The 21,134-nt window shown below is 46.1% G+C and overlaps 1 long non-coding RNA gene across 2 annotated transcripts in view; it reads right to left on the minus strand.

The window, feature by feature from the left end:
• The window catches only part of LOC139273007 (uncharacterized), a 90,722-nt gene extending 79,375 nt beyond the window's left edge, over nt 1-11,347 (minus strand). Inside the window, exons 1-3 of one of the 2 annotated variants that reach the window (XR_011594998.1) lie at nt 11,270-11,347; nt 7,645-7,818; nt 3,877-3,969 (exon numbers count right to left, since the gene is read on the minus strand). This is a non-coding gene — a long non-coding RNA (uncharacterized lncRNA). The remainder of the gene's footprint in view (nt 1-3,876; nt 3,970-7,644; nt 7,819-11,269) is intronic. The other variant, XR_011594999.1, reaches the window with a different exon arrangement.
• Nucleotides 11,348-21,134: the final 9,787 nt, after the last annotated feature.

Here is a 21,134-nt window from a genome sequence, read left to right on the forward strand (position 1 = left end):
TATCATTTATTATTGATGATGGCTCTTTATTTTTAAAAGTGAAGTGTTTAATGCTTGCAAACTTCCCTTTCCCCACCCCCCCCCCATCTCTCGTTCCCTACACCTGATTTCCAAGTGTAGGCAAGGTTTTTCTGAGCGTACAAAAATCTACACTTACTCCATTCTAAGTTAGTTTGGAGTAAGTTTTCGCTGCCTAAACTTGCAAAACAGGCGTAAGTGGCTGGACACGCCCCCTTTTGGAAAAAAAATCTGTTCTAAAGTGAAACTATTCTAACTCACTAGAACTGGAGCAAACTAAATGCCGAGAATTGCAATTTCTAAGATGCTCCATTCTAAACTAGTTGCTCCAAAATAATAGGAGCATCTCAGGCCGAAACTTGAGCCCGTAATCTTATACGTTTCGATAAGATCACGGCTCATTGTTCTGAACTCCAATGAGTATAGGCCCAACCTACTCAACATATCTTCATATGTCAATCCCCTCATCTCCAGAATGAACCGAGTGAACCTTCTCTGAACAGCCTCCAATTCAAGTATATCCTTCCTTAAATACAGAGACCAAAACTGTACACAGTGCGCTAGGTGTGGCCTCACCAATACCCTGCACAGTTGTAGCAGGACTTCTCTGCTTTTATACTCTATCCCCCTTGCAATAAAGTCTTGTGGACAGTTAGTTAGCCACAGAACCCTTGGAGCTGGTCACCTGCTGAACGACTACTTCCATCTGTCTAGCGCCTCTCATGTGGAAGAATACCTCAGAGGACATTACAAAGGGGGACCTGGAGGATGCTAATCAGGAGATGGGGGATTAAGGTGGGGCGGGGGAGCATAGACAGAGAGATAACTCTCTAAGAGACTTTTGAAGGAAGAGGGAGATGTATTAAAATGAAATCATTTTTGGCAGAAAGCTCCAAAGAGTAGGGTGTGGTGGCAGTAAGTTTGTCCCCTGAGGGTGGAGCAGGAGATGAGGAATAGAGGTTGTGAACTGAGACACAGGTGTGCCATGCAATGTACAGAGACCATGGGCTAGAACCTCCACTTTTGTGGTTTGGACGATATTCCGGCGTGGGCGGTAAAAAAGTGTTTTCAGATCTGTTATGTATTAATGCTTGGAGGTCACCCGTCACCAGAGGGCGCCGCGGTCGGAGGTCATTGGGCTGTATGCATGTGGCATGTGTGCTTGGTCATCTGTATATAAGCTGGGTGTCTTTGTCACGCTGGCACTCTCGGGCTGGAATAAGGTTGCACCTGAGTGAGTTTACAGTAACCAGACTCTTGAGTCATTACAATTGGCAGGTTTTGCGTAAGCAGTTCCGCCCGAAAACGACGCCATCTTGTTTACAGTACTTGCCATGGAACTCTGACTCGTCAATGATATCTGCCTCAAATTATCATCCGTCGTCATGCATGCCTTGGCAGTCGCGATGGCCTTTTTCAAATCCAGCGTCTCTGCAGCCAACAGCTTCCTGAGGTAATTTAAGAACCTTCTCATGCATAATGGGCACGGTTGGAATCCTGGAGAGATTCGTGGATGGCGAGGATTGGGTGGATTTTGTCGTCCGCCTGGATCAGTATTTTTCAGCCAATGGCATGGAGGCAGAGGCCGACGCAGTAAAGTGCAGGGCAGTTCTCCTCACCGTTTGTGGTCCGAAAATTTACGGCCTCATGAAGAATCTTCTCTCGCCTGTATGTCCTGCGGAAAAAGGGTACAAGGAATTGTGTACGTTGGTGGGTAACCATCTGAAGCCACAAGAGGGGATCATCATATCACGCTACCGTTTCTACACGCATGTTCATGCTGAGGGCCAGGACGTGTCGGGATTTGTCACTGACCTGCGACGTCTTGCTGAGCCGTAAGTTCAGGAACATGCTGGAAGACCTGCTGCGTGATGTCTTCGTGATAGGCATCAGCCATGATGCGATCCTCAGGAAGCTGTTGGCTGCAGAGATGCTGGATTTGAAAAAGGCCATCGCGACTGCCCAGGCATGCATGACGACGGATGATAATTTGAGGCAGATATCATTGACGAGTGGAGTTCCACGGCAAGTACTGTAAACAAGATGGCGTCGTCTTCGGGCAGAACTGCTTACACGAAACCTGCCGCTGCTCAGAACCCGCCAACTGGTTCGATCCAGATTTCACCCTGTTGGCGTTGTGGGAGCAATCATTGGCCTCATCAATGTCTGTTTAGACAATACTCATGCAATGGATGTTCGAAAGTGGGGCATCTTCACAGGATGTGTCCACAATAGAGCAAGCGTGGTGCTGCTCACCACGTGGCTGATGAAGACCAGTTCAGTGATGGCCCGGATACGCAATCTGAGGAAGAAGTGCATGGACTGTATTCATTCCTGAGCAAGAGCCAGCTGATAGTCGTTAATGTGAAGCTGAATGGCGTGCCTGTATCAATGGAGGTGGACACGGGTGCGAGCCAGTCGATAATGAGCCAAAGGACATTCGACACTAAGGTTGCGAAACCGAAGCTGAGTCCAGTCAATGCCAGGTTGCGTACTTACACTAAGGAACTCATACTGGTGCTCAGCAGTGCAGCAATCGAGGTGTCATGTGACAGTGTGGTTCACGAGCTACCATTATGGATCGTCCCAGTTAATGGTCCAATGTTGTTCGGCAGAAGTTAGCTCGAGAAAATCAAGCTGAACTGGAACGATGTCAAGATGTTGTCCTCGGTGGATGATACTGCGTGTGCTCAAGTATTGAAAAAGTTTCCTTCTTTGTTTGAACCGCAGGCATTGGTAATTTTACAGGAGCCAAGGTGCAGATTCACCTGGACGCCAATGCAAGGCCTATCTATCACAAAGCTCGGTCTGTTCCGTACATGATGAGGGAGAAGGTTGAAATTGAGCTTGACAGATTCCAGCGTGAAGGGATCATATCACCGGTCGAGTTTAATGAGTGGGCTAGTCCCATTGCTCCTGTGTTTAAGAGTGATTGCACTGTCAGGATTTGTGGAGACTACAAGGTTATGATTAACCGATTTTCGAAACAGGATCAGTATCCATCACCGAGGGCTGATGACCTGTTCGCTATGCTAGCTGGTGGAAAGTCGTTTATGAAACTGGATCTGACGTCGGCCTATATGACCCAGGAGCTTGTCAACACTTCGAAGAAACTCACCTGCATCAAAACCCATAAAGGACTGTTCATCTACAACAGGTGTCCTTTTGGGATTCATTCGGCTACAGCCATATTTCAGAGGAATATGGAGAGTTTACTGAAGTCCGTTCCTAGAACTGTCGTGTTTCAAGATGACATTCTGGTCACAGGTCGCGACAGTGCTGAACATCTGAACAATCTTGAAGAAGTCCTATAGCGTCTGGACAAAGTGGGACTCAGGCTGAAACGCTCAAAGTATGTATTCATGGCACCTGAAGTCGAATTCCTCGGGAGGAAGATTGCTGCTGATGGCATCAGGCCCACTGATTCAAAAACCAAGGCCATCAAAAATTTACCCAGGCATCAGAATGTGACGGAGCTGCATTCGTTCCTTGGGCTACTCAACTACTTTGGCAATTTCTTACCCAGATTGAGCACTTTACTAGAGCCACTGCATGTGTTACTAAGAAAAGGTGACAACTGGGTCTAGAGTGCGTCTCAAGATAGAGCCTTTGAGAAAGCTAAGAATCTGCTATGTTCAAACAAGTTGCTTGTTCATTATGATCCGTGTAAGCGTCTTGTATTGGCCTGTGATGCTTCATCATATGGGGTTGGCTGCATACTCTAACAAGCAAATGAATCGGGCAAGCTACAACCTGTTGTGTATGCTTCGAGAAGTCTGTCTAATGCAGAAAGAGCTTACAGTGTGTTAGAGAAAGAAGCTTTGGCCTGTGTGTATGGGGTAAAAAAATGCACAGTACCTGTTTGGTCTTTGTTTTGATCTAGAAACGGATCACAAGCCCACTGTAACTGCATGATCCCCATATTCATCAATATTCCTCTTTTTCAAGCTCCTATAAGAAAATAAGAACATAATAGGAGCAGGAGTAGGCCACTTGGCCCCTCGAGCCTGCGCCGCCATTTAATACGATAATGGCTGATCCGTTCATGGACTCATGTCCACTTCCCTGCCTGCTCCCCATAACCCTTTATTCCCTTATCGGCATCCCAGAGTCTTTAAGGAAGTGGCCCTAGAAATATTGGATGCATTGGTGATCTATTTCCAGCAGTCTATTGACTCTGGATCAGTTCCCATGAACTGGAGGCTAGCTAATGTAACACCACTTTTTAAAAAAGGAGGGAGAAAGAAAACGGGTAATTATAGACCGGTTAGCCTGACATCAGTAGTGAGGAAAATGTTGGAATCAATTATTAAAGATTAAATAGCAGCGCATTTGGAAAGCAGTAACAGGATTGGTCCAAGTCAGCATGGATTTATGAAAGGGAAATCATGCTTGACAAATCTTCTGGAATTTTTTGAGGATGTAACTAGTAGAGTGGACAAGGGAGAACCAGTGGATGTGGTGTATTTGGACTTTCAAAAGGCTTTTGACAAGGTCCCACACAAGAGATTGGTATGCAAAATGAAAGCACATGGTATTGGGGGTAATATATTGACATGGATAGAGAACTGGTTAGCAGATAGGAAGCAGAGAGTCGGGATAAATGGGTCCTTTTCAGAATGGCAGGCAGTGACTAGTGGAGTGCTGCAGGGCTCAGTGCTGGGACCCCAACTATTTACAATATACGTTAATGATTTCGATGAAGGAATTGAGTGTAATATCTCCAAGTTTGCAGATGACACTAAGCTGGGTGGTGGTGTGAGTTGTGAGGAGGATGCTAAGAGGCTGCAGGGTGAATTGGACAGGTTGGATGAGTGGGCAAATGCATGGCAGATGCAGTATAATGTAGATAAATGTGAGGTTATCCACTTTGGTGGTTAAAAACATGAAGGCAGAATATTATCTGAATGGCGGCAGATTAGGAAAAGGGGAGGTGCAATGAGACCTGGGTGTCATGGTACATCAGTCATTGAAAGTTGGCAAGCAAGTACAGCAGGCGGTAAAGAAGGCAAATGACATGTTGGCCTTCATAGCTCGCGGATTTGAGTATAGGAGCAGAGAGGTCTTACTGCAGTTGTACAGGGCCTTGGTGAGGCCTCACCTGGAATATTGTGTTCAGTTTTGGTCTCCTAATCTGAGGAAGGACGTTCTTGCTATTGAGGGAGTGCAGCGAAGATTCACCAGACTGATTCCCGGAATGGCAGGACTGACATATGAGGAGAGACTGGATCGACTGGGTCTGCATTCACTGAAGTTTAGAAGAATGAGAGGGGATTTCATAGAAACATAAAATTCTGACGGGACTGGACAGGTTAATTGCAGGAAGAATGTTCCCGATGTTGGGGAAGTCCAGAACCAGGGGTCACAGTCTAAGGATAAGGGGTAAGCCATTTAGGACCGAGATGAGGAGGAACTTCTCCACTTAGAGAGTTGTTAACCTGTGGAATTCTCTACCGCAGAATGCCTGTTCGTTAGATATATTCAAGAGGGAGTTAGATATGGCTAAAGGGATCAAGGGTTATGGAGAGAAAGCAGGAAAGAGGTCCTGAGGTAATGATCAGCCATGATCTTATTGAATGGTGGTGCAGGCTCGAAGGACCGAATGGCCTACTCCTGCACCTATTTTCTATGTTTCTATGTTTCTATGTGATGTCTGTGATGATTTTGAGAGTGGTGGTGCTTTTATCATGCATATGCTGTATGTAGCGCTGGACTCACCTTGTCACCTCGTCTAATAACCTCATTTGTGTTTTGCAGCTCAGCCAGCAGTGCGGCCCCAGGCAAGACCACAGAGACCAGAAGGTGGGGGCGCGGGGCAGGAGTCGGCGGACGATCCTACTACATCTGGTGCTGAGGAGCTCCGATTTTCACCCGTCAATCCACTGGGTCTGTTCTCCACAGATGAGAGCGCGGACTTCGAGGAACCTTCATCACCACACTCCAGAAGCCATTCCACCCCAATGCCATCTAGTGGTCCTCCAGTCATTCCTGTCTCCACTCTGGAGGTACCAGCCCCAAGCACCTCACCACAGGGCACCCCATTTGTCCCCAGGACGGCACCGACCCCAGAGAGGCCTCGTGGACGCAGTAGGTCTGTTCCACGAGCGCGACATGACAGCGGAGAGATGGTACAGTTGTCCAGGAGGACTGTAGACATTGGTGACAAGTTCATCGAAGCATTGGGGGGCATATCCCGCCAGCTGGCCACCATGACCAAGTACATTTCGCGCATGGCGGAGGCTCTGGATGCGATAGCCAGGAACACTGCTGCCACCGGCCTCCCAGTGTTCCCCGAGCGCGGCACTCCACCCCTAGATCCCGCACCACCACTGCGAATGACAGATGAGAGCAAGGACCAAGATCCCGCTTCTGCATCAGAGAATGTTGCCCCCTCGGCACCCCCCGCTCCCGTACCCGTGCAACCACCGCATCTGCCTTCATCCCTCCCAATGAGGCACCGCCTGAGGAGCTCCTCGGCCAGGCGCCATGGAGCAAGGAGGGGAAGGGGTAGAGGTGGAGAGAAGAAGGGGAGGGGGAAAGAAAGTGAGGTGCATGTTCGCAGGTGATGGCTGTGTTATATCTCCATCTGGGTGTATGCAATTTGTTGTAATGTATGAGGGCTGGGGACCACGCTCCTGCTTTGCCTTTCTATTCTGTGTTGAATATGTGAATTATATCAATGGCGGAAAAAGTGGGGTGTGGGCGGGGGTTGGGTGTTATTGGCTGTGATACTTATGATTTCAGACCAATGTTGGTATTAAATTTTTGTTATTGATCATAACCTTGTTGCGCATTATCTCATTGTTACACACTGGTGATTCCTTAACATGAAAGGGTTAAATACAACTTAACATCAATCAACGTAAACTTTAACTGGCACAAAGGTGATGGGCACCGTTGATGCCTGAGCTGCACACACACAGCAGTGCGTCAGTGTTGTCACTCACATCAGTGCTCTTTCAGGCAAATCGTTCAGGTATCAGCTCCTCACGTAAGAGTGGGATTTTACAAATGCCAGCCACACCGCTGGCGTTTATTCAGAACAGTTCCACTTTTTGTGGGTGGTTTTTTGGGCGAGCGATATTGTGGGCGATATGTGTGCAAGGTGATGAAAGTGACGGTGGGCGATCTCCGTGCGGAAATTAACGCTGAGTGATATTATGCGCGTTGATTTCGCCCATTCTGACGATTCTGTCCAAAAAGAGTGGACGGGCGATGATATTTTTTCCTGGCGTTAACCACATGGGGAAAGTAACATTTGCCGATAAGTTTCCTAAAAATGTCCGCCGGTTTCCATTTTGTGCCAAAATGGCCGATATATGGCCGTTATAAGTCATTTCAGCAGTAAAATGGGCGTTAAGTGGGCAAAAAAAGTGGAGGTTCTAGCCCCATAACTAGAGTAGAAAATAAACCATCAAATATAGATAACAACAAATAGTGTTGTCTCTACATCGAGGGAGAAGAAAATGCTCTTGGGAAAAGTAATGCCTCCGTACAAAGTATTTCCCCATTTACCATATTTTGTAAAAAATGATTAAGATATTTCTCTTGTCAGGAGACAAAAGTTTTTTTTAAGTAACGTATTTTGCACGCCAGCGAGATTGACCATTTCCGTTCTCTGCTTACAGTGAGGTCGGCCCATGTATGTCTTGGAGCAGCTCCATCCATTGCAATGGGAGTTGCCATTTCAGACTGACCCGGAGGTTGATCTGGAAGCACCTAGGCTGGGAACAGCTTGTACCAGCTGGGCACGCAGCTGTCTCCAGCTTCATCACACCAGATTAGCAATTGCCATAGTTCCTGCACAATTAGCAAAGAATAACATGCATTTATTTCCTGATCATTTTTGTGTCCAAAGTCATAAAATCCTAGAAGCTTACAGCACAGAAACAGAGCATTCAGCCCATTAAAGTCAAGGAAACTATTTTTTTGCACCTGGGTGACAAAGTCTGATCCCACTGTAACTGCATGATCCCCATACTGTTCAATATTCCTCTTTTTCAAGCTCCTATCAGAAAATAAGAACATAAGAAATAGGAGCAGGAGTAGGCCACTTGGCCCCTCGAGCCTGCTGTGCCATTTAATACGAACATGGCTGATCCGTTCATGGACTCATGTCCACTTCCCTGCCCGCTCCCCATAACCCTTTATTCCCTTATCGATTAAGAAATTGTCTCTGTCTTAAATTTATTCAATGACCCAGCTTCCACAGCTCTCTGAGGGAGCGAATTCCACAGATTTACAACCCTCTGAGAGAAGAAATTCCTCCTCATCTCAGTTTTAAATGGGCGGCCCCTTATTCTAAGGTTATGCCCTCTAGTTCTAGTCTCCCCCATCAGTGGAAACATCCTCTCTGCATCCACCTTGTCAAGCCCCCTCATAATCTTATACGTTTCGATAAGATCACCTCTCATTCTTCTGAATTCCAATGAATAGAGGCCCAACCTACTCAACCTATCTTCATAAGTCAACCCCCTCATCTCCGGAATCAACCTAGTGAACCTTCTCTGAACTACCTCCAAAGCAAGTATATCCTTTCTTAAATATGGAAACCAAAACTGTACACAGTATTCTAGGTGTGGCCTCACCAATACCCTGTATAACTGTAGCAAGACTTCCCTGTTTTTATACTCCATCCCCTTTGCAATAAAGGCCAAGATTCCATTGGCCTTCCTGATCAATTGCTGTACCTGCATACTATCCTTTTGTGTTTGATGCCCCAGGTCCCGCTGTACTGCAGCACTTTGCAATTTTTTTCCATTTAAAGAATAACTTGCTCTTCGATTTTTTTCTGCCAAAGTGCATGACCTCACACTTTCCAACATTATACACCATCTGCCAAATTTTTGCCCACTCACTTAGCCTGTCTATGTCCTTCTGCAGGTTTTTTGTGCCCTATATAATTCTCTTATCAATTCTGTTTCAATAATCCCCTGTGGCCGACAGTCTACTGTTAGCAAACTTCTGTTGTTTTCAAAAGGCTTATTTTAAAAACACAATACAATTTCAGTGTCTAGAAGAGAGTGAAAAGGAATAAAAGACTGGCATTTATACAGTACCTTTCGAGACCTCAGGACGTCCCAAAATGCTTTACAGCCAATGAAGTACTTTTTGAAAAGGTAGGACCCTCGAACCCAGAGCACGAAGAAAAGGAAATGGAGAAAAGAAAGCACAAGTTGGGGAAGAATAAGACTACAGAGGAGATTTATGTTACAGATATAACAGGTTTTAAGCAAGTACAGAGGCAGAGGAAGGAGGGGGCAGGGGAGGAAAGAATAAAAGGGAAGGTCTGTGATAGGGTAGAGGGCAGGAGAGATTAAATGACAAAAGGGGTAATGGCGCAAGGCGAAAGGAGATGGTAATGGGACAAGTAAAACGACAAAAGATGCGTCTAGAGGAGGTGTAAATGGCAACAGCAGAATCATTACCAGGGCCTGCTGACTGGAAAAATGGAAGCAGCGATTATGGTCTGAAATTGTTCAATGCGATGTTGAGACTGGGAGGATGTAAAGTGCCTAATTGAAAGGTGAGGTGCTGTTCCTCGAGTTTCCATTGGAACAGTGTCGGAGGCCAAGGTCAGAGTGGGAGTAAAGCGGAGAATTAAAGTGAGGAATGCACTAAAGATTGGTGCAGTCACCGCAAAGGCACGATGGGGTAGAGCCACAGTTTAAGGCCCTTCCGCCACGGTAAACCCAGGGGATGGAATCAGACCCCCCTCAGGCTGTACATGTTAATATGTTTGTATACATAGAGCACCATGTACTGAAAAACATCGGTGTTGTGCCATGTATAATGAAAGTCTCTGCACTGTTTAGTAACTTGTAAAGAAATGTAAATGTATTCTCATCCGGTCCGTGTACTGCATTCATCTGCATAGTGCCACATGTAACGTGATTCGTGATCGGTATGGAAATGTATCCTGGAATCTAATGTAAACCTGTTCTCATCTGCTCCATGCAATACCCCCATTTGCACAGTACTACATGTAACGTGATTCACAGATTGTACTAAACTGTACCTTGAAATGAAATGCAACCTAGTGCATTGTATGGAACTGCTGCCAGCATCCAAACAAATTGTATGGAATTGCTGACCGCAAGGTACTGAGCTATTTTCCAATGTATTGTGAAAATTTTATATGAATAAAGGTGACCGGAAGCTCAGGGTCACACCTGCGGACTGAACGGAGGTGCTCTGCAAAGCGGCCACCCAAACTGCGTTTGGTCTCCCCAATGTAGAGGAGACAGTCTCTTTTCTCTACTCTTCGGCAGTCCCTCGGAGTGGAGGATAACTTGCTTCCACACTAACATGACTTCTCAGGTGACTGATGAGTCCAATGTGGGACCTACAGTCTCTGTCACAGGTGGGGAAGACGGTGGTTGAAGGGACGGGTGGGTGGGGTGCTTGATTTGTCGTGCGCTCCTTCCGCTGTTTGCGCTTGGTTTCCACTTGCTCCCGGCGAAGAGACTCAAAGTGTCCGGTGCCTTCCCAGAGGCTTCTCCTCCATTTTGAGCGGTCTTGAGCCAGGGATTCCCAGGTGCCGGTGGGGATGTTGCACTTTTTCAAGAAGGCTCTGAGGGTGTCCTTGAAGCGTTTCCTCTGCCCACCTGGGACTCGCTTGCCGTGTCGGAGCTCTGAGTAGAGCGCTTGTTTTGGGAGTCTAGTATCGGGCATGCGGACAATGTGGCCCGCCCATTGGAGCTAATCGAGCGTGGATAGTGTACTAAATTGAAAGAAGTACAAGTAAATCGCTGTTTCCCCATGAAGTACAAGTAAATCAAGGTAAAACTTTCTCCTTAATCCCTGAAGATAATCACAGGAAAACTCTGTGACATTAATCCACCATTACAATCAGCATCAATCAATCCTAAACCACATGCATTAAATATCTGACTTTTCCAGGGTTCCTGCAGCACAAGATTCATTGGGTTAAAAATTCAGTATAGCCTGGTTTGAGGCGATGACATTGCCAGGTCACTAACTTTAGTACCGGGCGATGTTTACAGCATCAAACCAGGATGTCCATTTTAGGGACCCAAGAGGGGAGTGGAGCGTTAAGGGAAACGTTCCTCTTAGGCTGCTGACGGGGCGGAAGTACGACTGAAATTGAGGTGACCAGCATGCTAGCGCCTAAAGAGGAGGTGAGGTGGACCAGGCAAAAACTGCAAGGAAACGGAAGAAATGTTCGCAACAATCTTCTCGAGGTCAGAAAGGTGAGTAACTGTAAATAAAGTTCAAACTGAACACTGACCTGGTCAGTCCTTCAGATATCGCCCCGGGATCCTCCTTGCAGTGCCTGCGTTCCCTGTCGGGAGTAGCACCAGGCACTACGGCAGGCGAGAGCAATCAAGTTGTTGAACGTGGACTGAGAGGGCGTTGTACACTCATGACGTCACCAAGTGGGCGCTAGAATGTGCCGCGCTAAATGACACGCCGCTGCTAAACCACTAATGAAGTTGGCGGCAGGCTCTCATAGCTGCCCCTCTCGGGCAGTAGGTGCTGGGTGGGGCTAAGCCAAGGAATTTCTAACCCATTGCGTTTTGTAGAGTATCTGACCCTCTGTGTCTATCATTGCATAAGGGAAAGTGCTTGTGGTGATGGGGAGGAGAGAGGCTCCATCTACCCTTTTAAGGGGAAAAAACTGGTTTTACCAGTCCAATGTTTTTTTTTAAATGGTAAGCTTCTTGGAGGGGGAAGGGGCAGCAAGTAAGAGAGACCTCTTTGTATTGCTGTGAAAACGATGCGAATCATGAACCACGCCTTGCAAACTCAAACAAACACTGAACGGCAGTAGCTGAAGCCTGACTGACAATAGTGAGAAGCTGAACAGATGTGAACTTCCAAACTACAGGGCAAAATCAGTTCACCCTTGGCTTTGGATATTTGCACGGTATTCGACTTCATAGAAAGTTACATTTTCTAACAAAACTAGGCAGTAAGAAAGAACTTGCATTTATACAGCGCCGTTCATGACCTCAGGTTTACAGCCTATGAAGTCATCATCCATTCTAAAAATGAGCTCTTAGGTGGCTGAACAGTCCAATATGAGAATTACAGTCTCTGTCACAGGTGGGACAGACAGTCGGAGGAAAGGGTGGGTGGGGAGTCTGGTTTGCCACACGCTCTTTCCGCTGCTTGCTCTTGTTTTCTGCATGCTCTCGGTGACGAGACTTGAGGTGCTCAGCGTCCTCCCGGATGCTCTTCCTCCACTTTGGGCGATCTTTGGCCAGGGATTCCCAGGTGTCGGTGGGGATGTTGCATTTTATCAAGGAGGTTGTGAGGGTGTCCTTGAAACGTTTCTTCTGCCCGCCTGGGGCTCGCTTGCCGTGTAGGAGTTCCGAGTAGAGCGCTTGCTTAGGGAGTCTTGTGTCGGGCTTGCGGACAACGTGGCCCGCCCAACGGAGCTGATTGAGTGTGGTCAGTGCTTCAATGCTGGGGATGTTGGCCTGATCGAGGACACTAACGTTGGTGCGTCTGTCCTCCCAGCTGATCTGCAGGAGCTTGCACCAATCAGAAAGTGAACAGACTCTTCATTACCCAATCGGATGATGCCTGACTGAAAGTCTATCGGCCTTTTTTCCGGTATAACTAATAAACAAAAGTGTTCAAAAAAAGGTCTTTAAAAACACAGTTTGTTTTGAATACCCCTCTGATTTTTGTCCTGGGTTGCTCGCAGCAGTGTCCTCGGGATTAGTCCTCAACTCCCGGAGACTCCAGGGCAATCGTACTGTGAAACTGCAACCTGCTCTTCCACACTATAATCACATGCTTACATTCGAGAGCAACTTTGCTTTTTATTTAAAAGGGAAAGGTGGAGATTATATCCGACATTTATCCCTCGCATCAGACACATTGCAGCCACAGCCAGCTCTTGGACTATCAGGACAATATTGCCGGGGTAAGGGTGCCGGGTATAGTAGTGTAAATGCCAGGAGCCATCACAGAGATGCTGGTCTCCTACAATCCAAATTAAAACAAGGCCAATATAAAAGCAGATCATTGACACAATGAGCAACCATGTTGGTCACACAAGCAGATGGCATTGGTGGTGTGAGCACAGCTGTTAACTGCTGCATGGGATTAAAGCACTTGTGTGAGTCTGAGCAGTTATGTGGTAACAATGAATTTGAGCAGTGGTTTTCAAACTTTTCTTTGTGGGGCACCCTTTGCAAATATTGACATGGCACCAGAAATGTTCTGTCCTGTAAGGTATGCAACCGAGAGTATGCTCACAGGTTTGTAGAGCTGTTGCATTGTGAGTGGCTTAGCCAGTCACGTGATCTTCACAAGACTCAATAATATCCCAGTCAGTCGGGTCTAGGTCATCCACAACGAGGTATGCAGTTATCAGCCTAGTGGATGAACTGGTAATGTGTACTGCGATTGTTAAACCTTTGTTAATAAACCAACTAGTTCTTCATAGCAATGTGTTGTTATGAATTCTTAAGCAAAGAACCCACAAAGAAAATACATTACATGTCCAAACTACTGGAAGAGAATGTCAGCTGGACTAACAGAAACACTGCCATCACTGCAGATTTTGTCGTCTTTTCCCTTAGTCTCAGTTTTAATTAGTGGCAGCACTCTTGCCTCGGAATCAGCAGGTTGTGGGTTCACGCCCTCCTCCAGGACTTGCGTTTCTGATCTTGGTCGTCTTTCAGGTGAGATGTTGAGCTGCGGGCCTGCTTGTCCAGGCCAGGCACAACATTCATCCCTCAATCAACATCAGATTAACTGGTCATTCGTCTGCTGTTCGTGGGATCTTGTTGTGCACACATTAGCTAGCCAACATTTTTCTCCAAATTTGTTCTCGGGATGTGGGTTGCACTGGCGAGGCAGCACTGTCCTGAGAAGGTGATGGTGGTAGGCATTCTCCTTGAACTGCTGCAGTCTTTGTAGCCAGGGGTGGACTGCTTCCCCCAAAAGGGCAAGGGATTCTTCGGGATTCTCATGGAAAAGGGGCCAGCCATAATACAATGCTATGGAACACTTAATGGGACACTCGGTATATTTCCCGATTTCTGATATGGCCGGTCCATTCCTGCGTGTGGTGATGTTTGCCCCACAACAGTGTTCGGTTATTAACCCAGTGATGACGAAGGAACAGCAATAGGCAGAGGCCGATACTGCTACAATGGTGGAAGTAGGTGGTCTTTGTGACTGAGGGGATATGGGGTTGGAATCTGAACTTGCTGCGGCTGCGTGGAACCTTCCCCCTTGTCCTTGGATTATATTGCCAAAGGGACAGCTTGCAGATGAGGAAGAGGAGGAGGCCCAGGATACAGGTAACGGAGCTGGGGTGGGAAGAGAAAGAAGAGACAGAAGTAGTAAAATGACATTGCTGGAAATGCTCTGGCTACGATTCCATAGGCAAGAGTGGAAACCAAGTGATGGCAGTTCCACCACGCTGGATAATGGGGGAGAGGTGTTGGTGAAGGATGATGTGATTGACTGTGGCAAAGGCTGCAGAGAGGTCTAAGTGGATCAGGATGGAAATGCACCACAGTTTATGCCATTTATGACTTTTCTGTTTCAGCAGGAATAAAATCTGGAGCGATTCATACATGGAACTGAGGGAATGATGGGCATGGATTTGGGAGGCAAAAAAATGTTCAATAATTTGGTGAAGAACAGAGCTTTGAGGTGGGGCAGAAGTTTTCAAAGACTAAGGGGCCAAGGGTGAGTTTCTTTTTGAAGAGGGGGTGATAACGCTCGCTTTGAAAGGGAGAGGAACAGTGCCTTTTGAGAATGTCAGCTAGCATGGGGGCCAGGAAGAGAAGTTGGGTGGTCAGCAGTTTAGTGGGAATAGGGTCAAGGGAACAGGAGGTGGAGCTTATGGACAGATGAGTTCGGAGAGGGCACGAGGGCAGATAGGAAACTAGAGAAGGGCGTGGGAGTAGGTCGGGGGGGGAGGCTTGGTTTGTTGTGCAAGGTAAAAGGGGGGACCTTCACAGGCAGCTGAACAGATGGTTTCAATCTTCACGACAAAGACGTCTGAGAGCTCCATGCAGCTGCTGTTGGATGTGAGTGTTGAGGGGAACAGGACAATTCAGCTAAACCTCTGATCAACGGCAAGCCTCCCCAGATGTGATCATTGGGAATCGTTGCTGGTGTCATAGAAGGTCAAGGGGAGAAGGCTGGGCTTTCTCTTGTTTGAGACGGGCATTGCCTGGCACTTATGTGATACGAATGTTACCTGCCACCTGTCAGCCCACAAGTCAATAGTCACTACATTCTTTCATTAAAAAGTGATTCATTGATGGTAAAATGCACTATATCAATTGTTAAGTATGGAAGAACTCCACAAGACTGAGTGTTGTGAGATAAAACTGATGTGACCTTAGTCTCTTTAATACAACTCCAGAGTGCCTAAGCAGCATGGCAGGCAACCTTTTATACTCCCTTGCACGAGGTGTGCAGGTGACCCTTGGGCCTCCAACAGTTGCGCGCTCTGGTGGCAAGTCTTACATAGTTACAATGCTTACATACATAACATCAATACTGATTATTTCTTTAGTACAGCAATACAAGAAAATACAAACATCTGATGACCTCACGGACTCCAGGTTTGAAAAGCTACGGATTAGAAGCAAAAAGAGAGCAAGGCACCTTGGACACTGAAGAGTATTGTAGCTCCAACCATTAAAAAAAATGAATGCTGGAAATATACAACAGGTTATTCAGTATTACGTGAAGGATTTGACCTCATTAAAAATCTGAACTTTCTTCCCCAAAATGTTGTTGAGGCTTGGGATCAATTGAAAATGTCAAAGCTGAGACTGTTTGATATTCGTTCGGCAAGGGTATTAAGGGTTACGGAACCAAGACGGGTAGATGGAGTTAAGATACAGATCAGTCATGATCTAATTGAATGGCAGGACAGGCTTGAGGGGCTGAATGACCTCCTCCTGTTTTACGTTCCACTCCAGTGTTAGTCTTTCTTTCACTTTCAGACACACAAAAATCTCCTGTGCATCTCGGATTTTTTTTCAACTAAAAAATAGCACTTCTCAAGAAGTGAAACAGAACATCGCAGAAAGGTATGTAATTATGAAGAAGTACTTGCTTTTATAGTTTCACAACCTCAGGGTGTCCCAAAGCACTTCATAGCCAATGAAGTAATTTAGGGAAATGTGGCAGCTAATTTGCACACAGCAAGATATCCGACAAAGAGCAGCGAGATAAATGAACAGATTTTCTGCTATAGTGATATAGTGAGAGGGATAAATGTGGATCAGGAACCAAGGAAACTCCCCTGCTCTTCTTCAACTAGTGTCATGGGAACCTTTACACACAGCTGAGAGAGCAGACAGGGTTTCAGTTGAACGTCTCATCGGAAAGGTAGCACCTCAGACAGCGCAGCCCTCCCTCAGTACTGCACTGGACTGTCAGCCTAGATTGCATGCTCTAGTCTCTGGGGTGGGGCATGAATCCTCCACTCTCCATCCTCAACAGTACGAGCACTGAGGCAAAGCTGACACCTTACGAAGGGAGCAAATCCACAAGCGAACCAAATTTGCTCTTAAACGCAGTCACCAGCATCTTGTTTTGTGATATTTCTTTCCATTTTCTCTCATTTAACTTCTGTAAATCAAAAAGATTTCCAGTAACACGGCTCCAAAGGAGAAAGTAAGACAAGAATTAGTTGATTGCTGGCCGGAAACTGGTTACTACAGACACAATACAAACAGCAGTGTTGTGCAGAGAGGATGTTTCCACTGATGGGGGGAGACTCGAACTAGAGGGCACGAATTTAGAATAAGGGGCCACCCATTTAAAACAGAGATGAGGAGAAATTTCTTCTCTCAGAGGGTTGTGAATCTGTGGAATTCGCTGCCTCAGAGAGCTGTGGAAGCTGGGTCATTGAATAAATTTAAGACTGAAATAGACAGTTTCTTAATCGATAAGGAGATAAGGGGATATGGGGAGCGGGCAGGGAAGTGGAGCTGAGTCCATGATCAGATCAGCCATGATCTTATTGAATGGCGGAGCAGGCTCGAGAGGCCGTATGGCCTACTCCTGCTCCTATTTCTTATGTTCTTATGTTTGCATTCCTTCATCCTCTCCCCCACACACAGAGGTAGAGACAGAACCAGGCTATATTATACCACTATTAACGCTGGCCAAGTTTTTAGAACAAAAAAAATGCAGTTCCTGGATTTCTGTAATTCTAATTACTAATTGTGACCTGCTGGGAGAAAATGTACTACAGGTGAAAATCTGAGCCATCATGTTCCTGGAATGACTATTAAACTATGGGGTAGACATTCCAGAAACATAAGCACCAGACCCTCAGCTGTGATACCTCCTCCTTAATGGGTCGAGTGCATCACACACAAACTTGTAAATGTTGGACAAACGGTTTTGAAATGACCTTTCTTTTCAGTCAGTTTGCTTTGTGTGGATCATCTTTAATCCTGTTTATATACCACTCTGAGTGGGATACGGGGAACTGCTATGTTACTGCAGGTTTGAAAGTTATTTTTGTGCATGGAGTAAGTTTGCAGTATTAAGTAGGAATCGTGAAGGCCCCTCTGTGTTTCACGCCATGCCTTTGTTTTGAATAAGGTTGAGTTCTTTAGCTAACCGCACACCACATTGCAGGGCTTGGCAGGTAACATCTTCTCTGGTCTCTACTAGTTTCACTCTGTCTGCCTGCTAAGGTGCCTCAGTTCCAATTATTCCCATTGCCCCTGTCAGTATATGTACAATTTGCCTGGTCCCCGCTCCCCAATACAGTGTAGCCCTGATCAGGAACGTGTTGCACAAAAAAATACAAAAATGTAATCCCTCACCCTATGCCAAACCATGGTACAGTATATTGCCAAGATAGTGTTCTATCTTACAAAGTATCCTGCTGCCTTTGACAGGCTAAAACAGCTCAAAAGTAATAAATCCTCAGGTTTAGATGGTATTTATCCTAGAGTACTAAAAGATTCTAGAGAAGAAATGTGAGAGACATTGACAGTCATTATGAAGGAGGCACTGAACTCCATTGAGGTACCAGTAGAATTATAGACTGATACAGCACAGGAGGGGGCCATTCAGCCCATTGTGCCTGTGGCGATTAAATATTGGGAAGACCGAAGCCATTGTTTTCGGTCCCCGCCACAAGCTCCGTTCCCTAGCCATTGACTCCATCCCTCTCCCCAACTTCTGTCCGAGGCTGAACCAGACTGTTCGCAACCTTGGTGTCATATTTAACCCTGAAATGAGCTTCAAACCACATATCCGCAGTCTAATTAAAACTGCCTATTTCCACCTCAATAACATCGCCCGTCTCCACCCTTGCCTCAGCTCATCTGCTGCTGAAGCCCTCATCCATGCCTTTGTTACCTCTAGACTTGACTATTTCAATGCACTCCTAGCTGGCCTCCCACATTCTACCCTATGTAAACTTGAGGTGATCCAAAACTCGGCAGCCCATGTCCTAACTCACACCACGTCCCACTCACCCATCACCCCCGTGCTCGTAGACCTACATTGGCTCCTGGTTAAGCAACGCCTCGATTTCAAAATTCTCATCCTTGTTTTCAAATCCCTCTATGGCCTCGCCCCTCTCTACTTCTGTAATCTCCTTCAGCCCTATAACTCCCCCCCCCCCCGCTACCCCCACCCCAAGATGTCTGTGCTCCTCTAATTCGTCCCTCTTGAGCATCCCTCATTATAATCGCTCAACCATTGGTGGCCGTGCCTCCTGCTGCCTAGGCCCTAAGCTCTAGAATTCCTTGCCTAAGCCTCTCCGCCTCTCTTTCCTCCTTTAGATCGCTCCTTAAAACCTATCTCTTTGAACAAGATTTTGGTCACCTGCCCTAGTTTCTCCTTATGTGGCTCAGTGTCAATTTTTTTGTCTCACAATACTCCTGTGAAGTGCCTTGGGATGTTTTACTATGTTAAAGGCGCTATATAAATGTATGTGTTGTTGCCAACTCTTTGGTAGAACTATCCAATTAATCCCTGTTCTTTGCCCATAGCCCTGTAATTATTTTCCCTTCAAGTATTTAGTCAGACTGGAAACAGATTAATGTGGTGCCCATTTTCAAAAACAGTGATGAAACAGACACAGGCAACTACAGACCCATTAGTCTTAGTTCAATTCCATTTAAATTGATCTTATCAGAGTAAATTTAAGGATTATCTGTACAAGAACCTAATGAACAACAATCACCATGGATTAAAATGGGTAAAATCCAGTCTCACCACCCTTCTTGACTTCTTTGAGGAAGTAACAAACCAGGTTGCCCGTGGAAAACCAATGATTGGTCGGTTGTTTATCAAAGTTCCCATGGCTATTAACTATTAGTTAAACTCAAAGCTCTGGGGAATCAAGGTAAATCTTGGACTCATTGCTGCTGGTTCAAAATCCTGCAATTCTCCACCTCCCATCATTGTGAGAGCACTGTAAGCACAACGACTGCAGTGTTTCAAGAAGGCCCACTGTCACCATCTCAGGGAAACTTGAGATTGGCAATGAATATGGCCTTGCCAGCGTCACCCACATCACAAGAACAAGGAATTTAAAAAAAAAGGAGAAGCAATTGACTGAAGGTTAGAAAACGATGGATCCTTGTTGAAGGAGCTACATGAGGGTGAGGGAAGACTGCAAGCGGAGTGTGACTCAAGCAGAGCACAAAGGTCTCTTACAGTGGGAGTTGCGAGCAAGGGAGTTTGGACCAAATTGTATCTGATCTGTTTTATATTTATGTCATCATAAGCAGTCCCTCGAAATTGAGCAAGACTTGCTTCCACTCTAAAAGTGAGTTCTCAGGTGACTGTACGGTACAATACGGGAATTACAGTCTCTATCACAGGTGGGACTGACAATGGTTGAGGGAAAGGGTGGGTGTGACTGGTTTGCCACACGCTCCTTCCGCTGCCTGCGCTTGGTTTCTGCATGCTCTCGGCGATGAGACTCGAGGTGCTCAGTGCCCTCTCGGATGCTCTTCCTCCCCCTTAGGGCGGTCTTTGGCCAGGGACTCCCAGGTATCAGTGGGGTGTTGCACTTTATCAGGGAGGCTTTGAGGGTGTCCTTGTAACGTTTCCTCTGCCCACCTGGGGCTCGTTTGCCGTGTAGGAGTTCCTATTTGAGCTCTTGCTTTGGGAATCTTGTGTCGGGCATGCGGACAATGTGGCCCGCCCATATTTATATATACACATCATTTCAACACTATTCCTTTAGAAGCCAATGTGTCCTGCACTGCTAGTGTGTTTTCTTACTCTTTCTGTGGGTCTTATCGCTTCACAGGAACACTTCTAGCTTCACAATGACTACCCCCAGGAACCAGAAGGCAGGAGTACGACTCCAATGCAATATGTGCTATATGTACATTTTAAGGTACTCTTGGGTAGAGAGGGAACTGAGCTGAGACATACTGGGCCGAAGATTCCAGCCTCACCGGGTGTGTACTGAGTGTGCACGGACCCGGTGAGATCTCGCAAAAGCCAGTTCTCTGGGCGCAATACGCATGGGCCAAAAAAAGGCTTTTCTGATCTTTCAAAATTTCTTCAGACAGATCCTATGCATCCCCGCAGGAAGGACGTCCGTGTGGCAGAGATTGGGCTATTTGCTCAACTCATGCCCTGAGAATGTCCTTCAAACTTTTACACCTGGTAAAAGCAGGCGCAAAGCTTACTTTTACAAGCGTAACACTTTTAAAACATAGAAAAGTTAAATTTCATCATTCATTTTTATGTTAAAAAACCCTGTCCATTAAGGTAAGTTTATTTTTAACCCTATTAACCCTAAAAAAATTCAGAAAAATATTTTTTTTCTAAAACATTTAATTACATTTCATTTCAATTAATTTTAAATATGTGAGTTTTTTTATTTATTGTGCTGTGTTTCGGTATTTTAGAGGGTTATTTTCATTGATAGTAATGGGAACTCGCACAAACAGAGTTCACATTATTATCAATGAGAATACTAGTTAGTGATTGGTGGTCCAGGCCACGTGATTCCAACATAGATGTCCGTACGTGAAAGACAAGAGCCAATGAAGGCCTCAGTCCGGAATCCTACATTTCTCAGGGACCAACAGGTAGTTTCGTAGATTTTTTTCAGATCAGATGCGTTCGTACGAAAGAATCCTCCGACCACAATTTTCCCCCCCTTCACA

Source organism: Pristiophorus japonicus, chromosome 9 (genome assembly GCF_044704955.1).
Source record: "Pristiophorus japonicus isolate sPriJap1 chromosome 9, sPriJap1.hap1, whole genome shotgun sequence".
NCBI lineage: Eukaryota > Metazoa > Chordata > Chondrichthyes > Pristiophoridae > Pristiophorus > Pristiophorus japonicus.